The 16,823-nt window shown below is 44.7% G+C and overlaps 1 protein-coding gene and 1 long non-coding RNA gene across 9 annotated transcripts in view; both read left to right on the top strand.

Moving 5' to 3' along the window:
- TEAD1 (TEA domain transcription factor 1) overlaps positions 1-16,823 on the top strand; it is a 154,665-nt gene that overhangs the window by 92,794 nt on the left and 45,048 nt on the right. The gene's annotated exons all lie outside the window — the stretch shown is intronic.
- The window catches only part of LOC119702035, a 55,259-nt gene extending 38,436 nt beyond the window's left edge, over positions 1-16,823 (top strand). Inside the window, exon 2 of the long non-coding RNA XR_005257234.1 lies at positions 1-16,823. This exon is cut by the window's left edge and continues 21,094 nt beyond it. This is a non-coding gene — a long non-coding RNA (uncharacterized LOC119702035).

Raw genomic sequence — 16,823 nt, 5'->3', positions numbered from 1 at the left:
AAATATCAAACATACATCTAGTGGGGGGAAAAAAAGAATTGGCCAAAGGTTCCTCCTATCAGTATATTTTCTGTTCTGTCAGTATATTGCCAATTTAGTTTTTAGTGTCGTAACATGGGACGTCCTTTGGAGCATGTTTTATATCTGGAAGGTATTTTCTTGCTTAAAGTTTAAACTTTGTTTCGTTAAGATCATTCCTCTGAGTATATTCTCACCAAAAAAAAAAAAAAAATCAGTTCCTGTCTTTATGCAACTCAGATGTCTTTCGTGCCCCTGCAGACTGCAGCACTTTTCCCTGTGCCCACGAGGCAGCCCCTGTCCCCCTGTGCTGCTCTCCCATCCCATTTATCAGCCCCTTTATTACACCTGCAGTGGGTGTGTGAGTGCAGGGCCCTGCCAGAGCTGCCCCACAAACCTCCCCACACCCCCCTCCGGATTACAGCTCTCTGGAACATGGGAGAGGCACTTCCCTGGGGATCTGTAGGGAATGAGGATGTCCATAGCAGGTAGGCTGAGCTGCTCTGGGAATAGTGTCTACCCAAAACGCAGAGATTGCTGTATTAGTAAAGAATGCCAGCCACCATCAGCTTGGGTCGCTTCATTCACTGCTACGCCCCTTTTCACTGCCCTATCCCTTTTGCTTAAATCTTTCCAAATTGCAAAGTTGTCACAACATTGATCACGCATTCCTTCGGCGTCGCGCTCTTGGTGGGTACTGCCAAGAACAAACAATAAAACCAGTCGTTGCCCTGCTTTAATTTTTATGAATTGTTGAATGTCCTGAGCTCCCACTGATTTCAGCCTTCTAGTGGGAATTGAGGGCATTCAGGGATTGCTGGGAAACTCGGCCTTTACACCATGTACATGCTGATTGCAATGTCTCCACTTCCTTGTAACTTCTTCACAAATCAATCTTTCCAATCTGCTAGTAATTTACTGCTCTCCCAGATGCCTTCAGCATGCTGGTATGGTTTTTTTATTTTTGGAATTGATACCTGCATTTGTGCTGCAGGTTGAGTGGGTTGATACAGGAAAAATGGGAAAATCTTGACTGAAGAAAGTCTTCTGGGAATCGATCCTTTTTCTTGTGAAATGGGTCCATTTCTCCGTTTTTACAGACTGAGCTCCAGTCAGATGAGGCTGTTCCTAGATGAAGTGGTGTAGTTTCTTTGTTCCTGAAAAAACCCTTGGGTGTTTATACATGAGGCCAGTCCTGCATGGCTCAGTGGGTGTGTCTGCCTTGTTGGATGTGAGCATCCTTTGGAAGTGAAACTTCTCGGGCAGACAGGAGGTGTTGTATTTCCCATGGGTCACATTAAGATTATGATCCTTCCAAACACTGATTTTGGGCAAAGGGATGTTATTTCTGGGTAAAGAGCCCTGCCCACAGGTTAGGTCAAATTTAATGTGATCTGCTATTGGAGGTATTGGATTTTATGTTGCAGAAAGCAATGCTGAACTTGCAGGCCAATGATTTCTACTGAGCCCAGTATTGAATGCTAGCCGGTTTTATTTCACACATTTTAGGAAAAAGACAAGACATTTATGTGAAAGAAAACAGAACTTTTAAAAACGTGTACTTTATTTTATGACAGCAGTGAAAATTAACCTACATCTAAAATCAAGGTTTTCATTTTACATACACCTTAAGATGTCACCGCTGACAACTTCAATTTATCTTTTCAAATACTAAGGAATGCAATTGACTTTAAGGAGGCTTAAGAACAGGGATTAAGTTTGCCTAATTTATATAATTTGCACTAGCTTAAAGCTTCTCAAATTAGAATAAGTTATAACAGTTAATGCAATTTACTTGTTTAGCTTAATGCAATTTACTAAATCCTAAAGCCAGGTAAATATTTATTTAACCTCAAAAATCAACAGTTTTACCAGCTGAAATCTTTTCACCCAGAAAGTTTTTGACATGGTAAAATATTAATAATTTCTACTTAATCCCGTACTATTTTAAACCCAAGTTTAGTAAAATATATGGAGTGAGTATGAACCATCAGCTATATAAAAGAACAGAGGTAGGAAGTGGGACAGAATTTTTTATTTTTGCCCACTGCTGTTTTCAGCATAAAGAGCTTTATTGCAGGTTTCTGTTACCTCCTCCGTTCAAGCACAACCATGAAACTGCAAGCTTAGAGGAGGAAAACTTCTTGATCCACTTTGGTCCCTGCAGTTCTTTTCCTGTGGTCTTTACTGCTTACCACAGGGATGGAGGATCTAGAGGGCTGAGATTAATTTTCTGAGCCCACTGTTTGCATTCACGTTCAAATGCTATGAGCAGCTGGGCTTCAGATTCAAATCTGAATGCAGCAGTGAAACAAGACTCCCTTGCTTGGATTTTTCTTTTGCCTACAGCTCCAAAGTGGTCCACAAGTGTGTGCTTGCCTCTTCCCCCCAGTCACTTCTGCAAATCCCTTACTAAACATTAACTGGAGAGGTGATGTTCATTAGGAAACACCTTTAGAGACTTCTTGAAAACAGGCAGGCAGATGGGGGAGAAACCCAACAAGGAGTTGACCCAGAGGTCTTCTGTTGGGGGTCTTGCTTAAGAATATACAGAAAGAAAACTGACTGAGATCCAGTTTCTGTGGAGATTCACTTCCTCAGGTGCACGAGTCAAAGTATTTCCAGCGCTCGGAGAATCAGCAAATAATTCAGGCATAAAAGTTTGTGGTCTAATTTTATAGTTGCTAAGAATATTTAGCTCATGTTCACTCTTGAATGAGCTTACTTATGCACACAGAGATGTCTGTCATCTTCACTTACTGTTTTTTTATTCTGGAGAATAAAAAAGAGCCTTTTGTCCAGGTAAGAATGGGACAAGATGCAAACAAAAGCCTGCTGGAATGGCAGATGTTACAATAGAAAATAAATGCTAGATCTGAGTTACTGAATTTTAAAATATTTTATAAATTGGCTTACATTTTAATTGAAGTCTTTTATTAATCTAGTGGAAATGAAAAGATGAAGGAGAAGCCAGGGTGATTGTTTCAAAAGCACTGTAATGCACTTTTGTTTTCAATCTGTGAACTTGTTTTTCTAACAAGGTTGGAGTATCAAGCACTGACAGGTGCAGAAGACAGTCTGGAAGAGTTTCTTTCTGTATGAGAGAGTGCCATGAAGTCTCAGGCAGATCAGCCTGAGATTCACCCAGTGTAGGTTTGAAAAGGGATTTGTCCATGTTGGATTGCCCTAAGTTTCTGGAAATAATTGCCTTGGCTGTTTCTGTTCCATCAAACGTGCACACTCTGCACTGGAGCCTTCAGCTATTTGCAGCAGTTGCTGTTGCAGAAATTCAGTTTTTCTGCAGTATTAATGTGGAGTGTGGCAGTTCCTGAGGGAACTCTCTTTTTGTTACTCAGATCTATATTTCTTTCAGAAAATGCTATGTTACAACTTCAAGCCAAACATCTGATGTGATCAGTGTGGCTTCAGGGACTTGTTTACTGTTTCTAAGAGTGTCCTTTTGATAGCTGAGGCTTACGTTGTAAATACCCTCTTTGGGAGGACCACAAGAAAGGACTGTGCAGGCATGGGAGATATTTCTGGCAGTGCTGGACAGAAGGTTGTGTCATAAAAAGGCTTCCAATCAGTCTGGTTGGCACTGGCACGGGGCTGCTCTGCTGAGCCTGTGCCAGAAACAGGTGCCACTTGGTGCCCATGGTCCTGTGGGAGAGGGGGAGTTCTCCAGCTGGAGTGAGGGACTCCAGCATGCCCTCTTTCCTTAACTTTGGTTCATTCTTTAGCACACACATTTCTTTCTAACTTTTTTCATTCATTGTTTTGAGCAAAACCGTTCAAAGCTGTGCTCCTCTCTTGTTGCTGGTGTGATCCCAGATGTGACAGAAGGGTCAGCTCTGCTTTGAATTCAATATCTCCTGTTTAGTTTTCATTTTCAGCAAAAGATTCAAGTTAACATCAGGTAAAAAACCACCTGCTTTGAGGAAGAAATCAGTGGGGACTATATGACATCAGCCTTCTGATATTTCCCCCTGTATCCTCTTTTCAGCACCATTGTGCTGGACCTTTGCATGAATTCTGTGGTTCCTTTTTAAAAAACAATTCCAGTTGGCAGCAAAACGTCACTGACAATATTTTCTACCTTTAATTCTCCTACCATTCTGCTAGTAAGAGCTGGAAAGGTGATTGATTGCAAGGCATGTGTTTGCACCCATTCCCCCTTGAAAGCCCCATGCTTGTGTGCAGCAGTCCCAGAAGCCCTGAGAGAGGTCGTTCTGTCTGGGCTTGCAGAAGCCTTTGAAAGTCCTTTTGGCACGGGATTCCCTTCTCTGCAGGTGTGAGGGTGGTCTCCTGTGCAGGCAGCTGTCCCAGCTGCCCACTGGTGTCCGTACAATGGGACAGCTTCCTCAGCTGCCTGCTGGTGTGGCAAGTTCAGTTTATAGGTACAGGAGAAACTTGGTTAGGAGAAAAAACTTGGAAACTTGGTTAGGAGAAACTTGAACATGTTTTTCCTTTTATCTTCTTGTGGTGGGTTGAACCTTGTGGGATTCCAGGCACCTACCAAAGTCTATCACCCACCTCTGCAGCTGGACAGCGGAGACAAAATATCCCAAAGGGTTAATGAGTTGACATAAGGACTGGGAGGGATTGCTCACCAATTTCTGTCATGGGCAAAACAGGCTCTAGTTAGAGACATTAATTGAATTTATTGCTAACAAAACCAGAGCAGAATACTGAGAAGTAAAATAAGATCTTAAAAACACTTTCCCCACATCCCTCCCTCCTTCCTTCCTAGCTCTGCCTCCTCCCCCAGAGGGGCAGGGAGATGGGGAATGGGAGTTGTGGTCATTTCATCACACGGTGTTTCTGCAGCTGCTCAGGGAGAAGAGTTCTTCCCCTGCTCCAGCATGGACTCCTTCCCACAGGAGACAGTTCTCCAGGAACTTCTCCAAGCTAAGTGCATCTCACAGCCAACAGTTCTCCCCAGAATGACCCAATGTGGGCTGCAGGGGCTCAGCTGCCTCCCCAGGGCTGCAGGGGAGTCTCAGCGCCAGCACCTGGAGCCCCTCCTGCCCCTCCTACGCTGACCTGGCTGTCTGCAGGGCTGCTCCTCTCACACACCTCACTCTGCTCTTGTCTGACTGCACTTACATCAGTGCAATAACTTACTTTTTTTTTTTTCTTCTTAAATCCGTTATCACAGAGGTGTTGCCACCATTTCTTGGCCCAGCCTTGGCCAGAGGTGTGTCCATCTCACAGGTGGCTGGCACTGGCACTGCTGGACTCAAGGAACCTGCTGGCAGCTCCTCACAGCAGCCACCCCTGCAGCCCCCACACTGCCAAAGCCTGGCCACGCGAGCCCAGTGCACTTCTGTGTTCCTCCTAAATGTTTCCATGTTCATAACTGCTCTGAGCAATGTTGTAGCAGCATTTCTTCCCCTCCTTTGCCTGACTTTCAGCAAGCGAAATGTTGGTGTTTGGCAGAGCCAGGTTTCCCTCTGACAGAGTGCCTCTCACTCTGGGTGCAGCCCAAAGTACTGCTGTCAGCATCAGTGTGATCAGCACTGGGCCCCTGGCAGTGCTGCACTGCCCTCTCCCATCTGGCTTGGAAAGAAAGGAAAGGAGAAGAAAAACCCCCAAATCTCTGAAGTCCAGGAAGGAGGGCCACACATGTTTTAGTGACAGACACTTTTTAAAGCTTGTTTGCGTTTGGGTGATAATGTACTTTAGTATGGTAGGGGAAATGAGAAACTTCACACATGGCATCTGGAAATCCTTGTGGCTCACTACCCTCCTTGACAGCAATAATGTGGCTGTAAATTTCCCCCAGCAGAAAACATATAACTGCATCAGCTGTACTAGAAACAGCCTTTCATTTTCTTTTAAATGGATGTGTTGTTTTAAATCTCAGCTTTTTAATAGCTTCGTATAAACATTTGTGAGCCTCTGAGGTAAGTAAGTATATTTGTACTTCTTGTTCTTATGTCATAGACTCACCGAATCAATTAGGTTAGAAAAGATCCCTAAGGTCATTGGGTCCAGCTGTTAAGCTAACACTACCATGTCCACCAGTCCTTATGGAAAATCTGTCTATAGCTCAATTTAGTGTCTGGAGAGGTGAGTCCTGCCGTATTCACACGCATCTCACAAAGATGAAAGGGGTGTCGCTCTTGCAAGCACTCTTGATAAGTCTCTGCAGCGCTAATTTATTGTCTTTGTGCACGTGTGATAGCTAAGCCTGATGTCAGATGGAGTTCCTTTGGCTGACCCGATGCCCATTTCTTTGTCTTTTGGTAGCAAGAACCTCGTGTGTGCTAAAGTGCTGATACTGGTGTCATAGCCGGGTTTGGATGGATTTGCCAGCTGCCTCAGAGAAAATGCCTTTACAACCAAGACATATAAAGTTTAAAATATAGTGCAGTGCTTTAAAGTTTGTAAAACTAAGAAATTTGGTGCTCTGTGGAGTTGGCAGAAGTTTAGGTACAGTGTAGTAGAAGTTTAGGTACAGTGTAGTAGTCTGTACACTGCCTGTGTTTTGGCAATATTTGGCTGGATCCAAACAAGAGTATTTAACGCTTTGAAACCCTTTTTCGTTTGTTGGTCTCAGCTGTAATGAAGCTCAGGGCCTTTTCCCCCCTTGAAACTCTTCTCCATGTGTCAAGATGCATCCAGCCGGCCTCTGGCCAAGGTAGAAGTCAGATGCAGGAGTCTTGGTCAGGACTTTGCCCAGCAGACAGTAACACCCCTAAAACTTGCTGTGGTGTGGAGGCTGCACACTATGGGGCAGGCAGAAGGGACGTGCTCTTCCAAGCTGAGCCCATGAGGAATGGAGGGTTATCCTGGAAAGGGCCAGGAAGAGGGAAGGACTGGTGTTACTTGTCCTTACTGTTGAAGAAGGGCTGGGGGAGGAGAATGAGCGAGAGAGATCGTAGGAGAGACAGCTTATTGAAAGAGGGGAGGGAAGAATGCATAAAGTGCCAACAATTAGAAGAAAAATGAAATCATTTTATGCACCGGAGATTACTGATTACCATATCAGCAGGTTAGACTAAACAGATGCTAAAGTCTTATGAGCAAACTGGGAGCTTGGTAGGGGCAGAAATCTCTAAGCTACATTAATAAATGTTGACTTCAGTTCCAGATGTGTGTGCGTATTTAAACATTGCTCCTCTGCTGTGTGAAGCTGCCCTGCTCGTGGCTCCTGCCAGTGTGTCTGGAGGTGCCAGCAGTGGGGCTGTGCTGGGACATGTGCCCCCATCGTGGTCCTAATCCTAATCCTCAGCCCTGAGCTCCTGGAAGTGTTCAAAAGGCACGTGGATGTGGCACCTGGGGACGAGGTTTGGTGGAGAGCACGGCAGCGCTGGGGTAACGGACTCAGGGGTCTCAGAGATCTTTTCCAGCCCTAATGAATCTGTGAGTCTGTGATGGAGCTGAGAAGCAAAGTCCTTCTGCTCCTTGTGAAATGTCCATTGTTGCTGTCAGGATTAGGAACCACGGGTGTGGGGGCTGCTCCATAGGATAACCACGGGCGTGGGTGGAGGGCAGGCAGCTTTCATGCGCCTTTTTCAGCACCATATGTAGAGAGCTAACGTCTGCAACAGGCAAAACTGTGAGGGGGGCACAGGCACTCGGCACAGCTGCAGCTGGAAGCCCAGTCTCCTCTTCCAGCCCCGTGTCCATGGCACAAAAACAACCCGTAAAGTTTCTCTCCCACTGCATCAGGCCTAAAGAAAGTGGGATTAAGAATTACGCGTGGAGCTGTGTTTGCACTTCATTACTCATTTATCCAAAACAAACAAAGAAAAGGTTTCCAAATGTACATGTTTTGAATAAGTGTTATGTGAAGTAAAGCCATGAGCTGAGAAGCAAAAGAAAGCAGTGATTTACCATAGAAACAAATAATGGTAAAAAGATTATAAATGACTGTGATTTTCTTTCTGTTCTCTGGCATGTCCAACCCCTTAAATTATTTTTCTTTAAAGAGCCCTCCCATCAACCAAAGCAACCTATTTAACTAAAAAAAATGTAACAAAGATTACAAATATTAGGGTTCTAAAACATGTGGTGGCTACACAAAGCAAAATTTTATTATGATTCTCCAAGATAACCCTGCATATTTTGAAAGGCATGAATGGGGGTTTTCAGTGCTAATGAAATCAGCAGCATGGTATTTACCCTGCTTGGGATGTACAGTGGGGTGCCGAAGCCTGGGGCAGAGGGGCAGGGAGAGCCAGGCAGGCATTTTTGTCTCTGACAAATGGGTAGCTTATGAGGAACACTTCCAAATTTCAACAAAATGCATTATGGTGCAGTAGTATTTGATTACTCAGCTTTTCATTATTGTATCTCTTAGCTGAACTTCAAAATAAGCAGTGGTGTCTTCTGTTCTTCAACAGCTTGTGGTGTTCTGATACCGGAGTTTATGATGACATTAAGGTTTCTTTTTCTCTCCCTGGACTGGTGTCTTGGGAGTCCTTCAGAAGTGCAGCAATGTTGATCTCCTCCACTTTAGCTCAAACAACAGTGACCCAGTTGGGTTCTGCAGGAAGGCAGGAATGGGCAGCTGATCCAATGGAGAGGACCTATGGACAGGTCTTTCTTTAGGCTGGAAAAAAAGAGTTAAAGGAGTCTCAATTTTAAACATCTTTTGAGACTGAGTTTGCAAGAAATGACTTACCCTGTAACTCAAGTATGTTGTAGGTCTCTCTTGTGGGTTCGTAATTGGTGCAAAATGTTTATTGTACTGTAGCTAGAATGACACTGTTAGCTATAAAATCTCCACAAAATGCTACTTTGTGCCTGTGAAATAACTTGGAAACCAAGGTTGGTGTTGGATGTATCCCAAGCTCTTTCATATGCCGTTTCTCCACTTGGCCCATCTGGTGTCAGAAGCTGTCATCTAACAGAAACCAAGGCCAAGTACCCTGGACATAATGAAAATTTAAATACCTCTTTGCACCTGCTGTGAAAATAAAGCATCTTAACTGCGTGAGACACAGACACCACATAAGTCGTAAGCTAAACAAACAGTTTTTGCAAAGGGTTGCATGAAATCCCAGTGCAGAGCTGAAAATGAAGGTAGCTCAGCAGGTGTTCTCTTGCCTGTGGATGCCATGGAGCTGTGTGGCTGCAGCTCTGGCACTGCCCTGTTTTAGACAACCTCTGGATGTGGCCAGAGCCCCATCACTGAGCCAGAGAAGTGACCCGCTCTCTTAAAATCTCCTTACAGCGAGTGCTGAGCTGAGAAACCGTGCCACAGCTGTTCCTGTTGGTTCCTGCTGCCTCTGAAGAAGTGTGCCTCCTTGGTGCCTCGGCTTGGCAGTCTGTTGGTGCTGTGTGCTGGAATATGTCACTGCTGCGGCTGCAGCTCACTGCTACAGCAGGCAGAGCTCAGCAGCGGATTTGGCACTACTCAGATGTGTGTTTTAGAAAGCGCTGGATTTTCTGGAGGCTCCTGGCTCTGAGAGCCTTGCAAGGAGCAGGACCTCCATAGCTCTGGTCTGACCGACAGACAGACAGACAGATCTTGGTTGCTCTCAGATGGTCGATGGATGTTTCTGCAGTTCTGCATCCGCTTGCCCGCCTGCGTGCGCCCGTTCGTCCGCACGGGTTTCTCTCGTGGATATGTTGTATGAACAATAAAATGCTGTTCTGTCAGGCCAGCCCTTCATTAGGCCACCTTGTGCAGCCATCTCTGAGTCTTTTAGGTACCATCACTGTGTGCAGTATGAATCTGGTCAAAAGGAATTTTTGTGATGCAGTGATTCAAGCATCTGCCTTTTACAGTTCCTGAGTCACAGCCTCGTAACTCAGGACCTCACTGAAGCATCAATATACAATTTAATGTGATTTTTTGGTCTTTTTTATTATCTCTCCCTGAACTCAAACCACTTTTTTTGGGGGTATATGCAGCTTAGAAACATGTAAGCATTAAGGAATACATAGAATTTAAAGTGGTTAGAACACTGTGGTTGTGTAATGCTCTAGTAATAAACACGGGGTGAAAAGGATACTGTTGTGATAGTTAAAGTGTCCTTCTTAACGAATAAACAATAGGAAGCAAACCAGCACCCAGAATTTCTTCTCTGCAAACAAGCGTTACTTAAACAGTCGTAATTCCTTTAAAAATGAACTTCATTTTGCCTATGAGAACAAACAGAACTGAAGCCACCTACTGAGAAATTCTATTTTGCTAATTTTTATCTATTCGAATGCAAATAGTGGTTTTAATCCCCTTAACTCATCCATCATGCATGACAGGTCAGCCAGCCCATTGTCTGTGTGTTTGAAGGATTCCTGTCCAAATCAGACTTTCTGCTGGGCAAGAGTCTGCTCCTTTCTTGAGCTGCTCCTGTCCCCGAGAAATCTGAATGTCCCTGCCACCACTTCGGAAAACAGCCCGGGAATTGCACGTGGAATTCGCACGGGGTTTTTGCAGAGAGGTTACTGACAATTCCTATCAGAGCAGGGGAAAAAGCCCCACAATGTCAGATTAAGGACATCTAGGTTTTTGTATAATCTGCTAAACATCTGTAGCTGATCCAGAGATATGGCAAAGGTCAAAGTTTGGGTATTTTTTTTTTCCTCCTGTGGGGATTTCTTTGTATATTCTGAAGCCTAAAAATTGCTATTTGTTTTGAAATGCATTTTTGGTTGCAGTAAAATACAGTTTATTGTAAGTAGAAAATTATTACTAGGGGCAAAAAGAAAAAAAAAAAGCCGTGTCTTTTTGTAGCATTTAAATTTTAATTAAATGGGTCTTAGAGTAAATTGTAAAACCTTCTTTTGTTGAGACAACTGACACTGACAAAATATTAATTAATGAATATTCAGAGAGCTCTCTGGATCGCTCCTCTCTTTTTGAAATATGTTCTGCCTCTGTTTTTAAAAAATCAGAAGAAAATTAATAAGCATTGCTTATGTGGAATATTTCCCAGTATGAAGACCTGCCAAACAGAATCTAATGCATTGCATTAATGTCAATGAACACTTTTGAACCAGATGTGTCTATGAGTCTTTTTCATTGTTTTCTCTAAAACTGAAGCTGGGATGAAACCCAAAGATTAAGACTTGACATGAGGAGAATATCTTTCTGTGCTACTATTAGGTCATTTCCCTTTTGCTGTGTAAATTAAATTGTGGTCTTGATTCAATCTGGGACCATTTTATTGTTGTTGGTTTTAATACAATGCACAAAAAGTTCTTTTCTTTGGAAGTATCATTATGATATAACTTAAATGAGTCATTGTAATTGTTTGCTCATTAGCATCTGAAGGGATTATTTCGGTTATTTTGTTTCTGGGATCTTTTCTTTCCCCTCTCCTCCTGGGCAGCCCAGTTAGGGTGTGCCTTGCAAGCAGTTAATTTGTGTATAGTAATATTTAAGTGGGTTATTGTAGTTTTTGTGTGTGTGTGCATACACACAGCCCACTGGGGCAGCCCTTAAAACCTGTTTTAGGAACCCTGAGGTCTTTGTCCCCTCCCGGTCCTGTCCTTGTGCGGCCACTTCTGCACATGGTCCTTACCCACATTCTGAGCCAGACCCTTGGCTCCCAAGGGATTCAGGGCACCAACAAGCTCCAACAAGGCCAAGACACACAGTTAATTTTTTTGCTCCCCTCCCATTCCCTGGGGACTGTGAGACCTGCCTGTGTCCTGGGCCCCAGCCCCCTGACACTTACTGCTGCTCAGAGGGGAAAAAGAAGGAGGGAAAAAACAACAACAACAAAAAAAACCATAAAGATGGGGGGAAAAATAAAAGAAAATGCAAAGGTGTAGGGGGGGATGAAGGGAGTGTTTGCCTTGGCTCACTTGGCAATTAAAAATACATAAGGGAGAGAATTGCCATGAACTTGCCCAAAGGGCTATAATAAATAACATCCTGCATAACTGGTACATAAAGTGTGCTCGATGGTTTTGAGTGAAATGACTGTGTTTGTTTTTAGGGATGCTGGCTGGGGATTTTTTTCAGAATTATAACAGTCGGAATTCAAATAGGCTTATGTTTCTGTAATTGTGGTAAACATATTTTAAAAATCGCTGTTTGATCAACTGTAAGTATTACCAGTTCAGAGGTTAAATGCTGTTGTTAAAGTCACTCAGGGAAATCCAGCAGAAGTGTAAATATGGCAGAAAAAGCTAAACAATATGGCAAAGGAATATTTGCTGACTTAAGAGTGCAGGATCAACACCAATATTTTTCCAGTGATGCTAAACCTCTTGTAACTGCTAAATTGGATTTGTAGTTGAATGAAGTATCAGCTGCTGTTGGACAAGCCCATAAAGGTCGGACGGCTGGCCTTTTGTAGGCAGGGCTTAGAGGACGATTGATATGTTTTAGCACTTTTGGGATTATTGTGATTAGGAGGAAGCCATTCTGAATGATAGAGAAAAGGATGTAAAAAACACAGCCCACAGCTGGTAAGCAGCATGTGTTTGCTATAAGGAGAGGTCATGACTAGTTGATCCTGCTGGTTCAGACACTGATTGACAGTCAAGAAAACTTGATATTATGAAGCAGACCCTTCTGTTTTCTCCTTTTTTTTTTTTTTTTTTTTTTTTTTTAATCTCCTAAAGAAATGATGGTTCTGTTGTGTTAAGTCAAAGTATTACAAAATCTGGAACACTCTCACTTGTTGCAAGCTAAATGTTCAGGGACACAGCTGCAAGTTTGAAGTTGTTAAAATATCGTGCAGGAATTAGTATTCAACCTGTATCGGTGAGAACAGTAAATGGAAGTTACAGAATTAGCCCTGGTGTTTCTGTGCTTGCCTTTTTCACATGTGTTAGTCTTAACAAAACTGCTCTTTGCCATCTACTAGAACATTTATGCTAAGTATGAGGAAATTTCAAGTCTGCTGAACCTGTTGACTATTATGTGCCTGGAATATCCAAGATTTTTAGCCAGGAATAATATGTGTAAAAATATTTTACCAGGCAGAAAACAGCTTTATCATTTTATTTCTATTAACCACCTGCCTCAGAGGACGTGTAGGTTATTTCCTCTTATCTCCACTATCCACTTGGAAATGTAGAGCTGCTTTTTCCTCCTCTTTTTTTTTTCCTTTTTTGTTTTCCTTTTTGTTTTTTTTTCTGTGAGCAGCCATCCGAAAGCTCGCATATGCACATTTAAATAGTTGTATCCCTGACTCTTTTTAGTGGGGCTGTACCTCTTTCAAAATTTGAGTTTAGCATACCACACAGGAAAGAACACAAGCTTGCCAACTCCCGCTGAGCGTTTTTTCAAGCCTGTGAAAAGAATGAATTATTCAGCAGTAAGCATGCTTACAGCTGGCCATTTGGGAGCTTTGATGTGCGAATCAGGCGGTTGCATGAATGCCCTTATTGTCATGTTATGTGTACACAGTGTGTGAATTATTGAAAATAGTGAGGCCTGAGCCTCATCTGGTAGAGATTACAGTGCAGGCATGCTGGGTGAAGGTCTGTAATTGAAAATCCCCAGATGCTGTTTATTTGGCCTCCGTCACGTGGCCCTTCTGCAGAAAGCCTGGCTGAACAAAATGCTGCCCGCCTGGGAAGCGGCGCCCAGCCCCCTCCCAGCCCAGCCCAGCCCAGTGTGCCCGCCACTTAAACACCTGCCCATAATATTTTTAAAAGCTTAAATTAGATTTGCCTATAACGTTTAAATAGAGGATGCCTTACTTAGAGGTTTAGACTGCTTAGCCAGTTGTTGACTCGCAGAGCTCTTTTATCTACAAGAGGCTTTTTGTTGGCCAGTTTAGCTGCGAGGCGCCTTCGGAAAGCGGCGCTGCCGAATTTGGGGCCAGGTCTCCCAAAGCCGGATATTCCGACGGCAAAACAGAGCGGAAAAGTGCTGGGGCTGGGCACCATGAAGAGCAGCTTTTCCCCCACGGGCCGTGGGCTCTGCCGCCCCAGGGCCCCGTGCCCACTTGCTGATGGGGAAAGGGTTCAGAGCAGCGCATCCCTGCTGACGGTGGCCTTGGCTGGGCTGGGATCTGCCTCCAGCTCGTGCTCGGGGGCCAGACAAAGAGCTGGGCGCTGCTTGCAGGCTCTGTCCCAGGAGAGCACTCACAGCTGCTTCCTCATGGAGCAAAAGTCCCACCAGCTCCCCGGATTTGGCCCCCAGGCACATGGGCAGCACTGTGCGTTCAGCAGGCCAAGCAGAAGTGGAGTTGACCAAAACTGGCCGGACAAACCTTTGTTATGGTGTAAACGTGGCTGTGAGAATGATTTGGGAGGTGAAGTTGTGCAGGTCTGTCCCCCAGACTTCTCAGTCAGGATGGGAAATACCTGTTCTGAGCCACAGTCTTGTCAAATTTGAAGAGATTCATACTGTTTCATTATCTGAAAAAAAAATAGGCTTTTCTACTTGGTCGTAACTTGAATTATGTGGCTGAGCATGAAAACTTTTTAAAATTAGCTGTTCGTTTTCAAGTTGCTAGCTGGCTTTATTTCCCACACTTGCCTATTTTTATCCCATTTGGATCGTGCCTATTACTGGGAGCTGGGAGGGCAGAGGTTTAATTTGTGCCATTAATGTTCTAAATAAAGATGCCCGCCGGCCTCACGGCTGCTCAGAGACGTGATGCACCAGCTCCCTGCCCTGTTGCCTGGGTTTGAGCACTGATGCCCGTGGCCAGGACACAGGAAAGGGACACAGTGTGGCCAGGAGCATGTCCACAGCTGGTGCAGGTGCTGGTAGAGCTGCCTGGGATGCTGTGGTGGCTCCGCTGCCGTGGTGCTGGTGCTGTTTCTGGCCCATGAGGGGGATGCAGTTACGCCTTCCCAGTCAGGAGTGGATTTTCACCTTTAGGGCCTTGCTGGTGCTGGCTGAGTGGGGACAAACACACCATTGGCATCACGGGCGAGGCCAAGAGCCTCGCACAGACCCTGTGGGGGCTGATGCCTGGCTGCTTTGGGCTGTTCTTGGGAACAGCCTTGGTGGGGAGGATCCCTGCACAAGGGCCCTCTGTTAGAGCAACAACTGCCTGCCCCGGGCAGAGGCGCTGGGAGCTGCCCCACTTTGCAGCTGCTCCTGCTTGTTGGGAGCAGGAGGAGCAGAAGTGTCAGCTCTCTGCTGCCTGGGAGGCATCCGGGATCACCACACACTCCCCTGCTGAGGGTGGTGGTGCTCAGGGATGGGGCAGTGGGTTGGGAAGGTGGAGGGAGCCTGTGTGCCGAGGCTTGGCTGGAGCAGGGCCGCCCTGGGGACTCGGCTGTGCCCTTGGAGGGGCCACAGTAGAGCTTTGAGAGCTTTGGCTGTCCACAGAGCCTCACAGGTTTTTAGCATCTGCACTGGTTTTTTAGCTGAACTTGCTTTTTACTCCATGCCACAATTAAAAGAGATGTTCCTTTGCACAAAATGCCCTCTTCCTCAGCATCAGTCCAGGGAGAATTATGGTTTGCAATTGCACTGACGACACAGAAGGACATGACAGATAAAGCCTGAATTAACGGGGAAAAAGGCAAACTCTAAGAAGCAGCCTATGTAAAATATTTGTTGTGGCCCTTTCCTGATCTTTTCAAGATCCTTGGAAAAGATTCCTGTGCTGTGAAGATGTTTTATCTATCCAGGCACCTCCCCATGCCTCTCTTTGATACCTGAACCGAAACATTCAAAGTAGGAGACTGTCACAGCATATGACAGGAAAAAAGAGCTGAAAATTTACAGTTCATAAATCTGACCTCTTCTCTTCTGCCAGGCAATTTCCCAGATCTGTATGACAAGGAGACAGAGGGAGGGTGTGTATGGAAAGTATTTCCACAGCTGAGCTCTTCTAGAGAAAACAGATCTATTTATTAATGAGCATTTTTCACCCTAAGTTTCTAAAGGCCAGTTAAAGAAGTTCCATGAGCCTCCTTTTGTTTCAGACTCTTCTCATTCCCAAGAACAGGAAAGGGTGTTTTTAAGATTATTAAGCTTCCCTTTCTTTAAAATGTTCTTTGGACTTCAGCTGGTCTGAAGATAAGATCATTTCTGTCCCTATCTGTCAGAGTTGGTAAAGAAGAGCACCAGTGTTTGGTAGATAACATTAAGGCTGTAAACTTTTAGTTGGGGGCATCTATCTTGTTTATATCAGGCAGTGCTTCTGTTTGTGTTTATGGCTTTTGGTAGCCCAAGAAGGAATTTATGTCTTTTCAGATTGCTGTGGCCAGGGAGAAGGTATTTAGTGAGCCTTCAGTATCTCCTGCTCTGGCTAAACCTGATGCATGTGTCTTTGCTGAGTTGAAAACATGATGGTAAGGAAAACATGTCTTAGGGTTTTACCTCTGCCACTTTTTATGGCTCCTTGTGGAGTTCCTCCTCCCTGCAAGTTAAGGCAAATTATTCCACCCTGTTAACTCTTCTGGAGTTAGGCTCCAGGTTGCCTTCAGCTTAAGGGAAGCAGTCACTTGCCACAGCTGCAGTCTTGTTAGTCACAGCCCTGGCCAGCTAGATAATGGCTACAGAAACCCCCCATGAGCGAAGACAGAGTGTTTCATGGGTGCACTGGGGCTCAACCAGAGACAGCACTCTAAGGAGAGTCTAGACTTTCAGTGCTTGCTGTTTTTAGTAAAGATGCTTTTCCTGTCAAATGGCTGCCTGGGAACCTGAGCTTTCCTTTAAAAGTAGCTTTTTTGCTCTCTTGTCTGGGAGGAGAGCTGTGAGACCTCAGCTGTGGCCCGGGATTGCACAGGGATGCCTTAATGGGCAAGGGGTGGCTGGAGTGACCTGTGCTGTGCCCAGGTATCTGAAACATCTGCAGCACAGGCAGAGGGACAAGAGATGGCATTGCATCCTTTACATCACCTTACAGCATCACTGAGCTGGCACAGTCACCAGCTGCTGATCAGAGCAACCTGACAGTATTGTTGCAGCAAAAAAAAAA

The sequence above is a fragment of the Motacilla alba genome, chromosome 5, assembly GCF_015832195.1.
Source record: "Motacilla alba alba isolate MOTALB_02 chromosome 5, Motacilla_alba_V1.0_pri, whole genome shotgun sequence".
NCBI lineage: Eukaryota > Metazoa > Chordata > Aves > Passeriformes > Motacillidae > Motacilla > Motacilla alba.
Note: the sequence above shows the minus strand (reverse complement) of the source record. Positions and strands in the feature narration are given on the sequence as shown.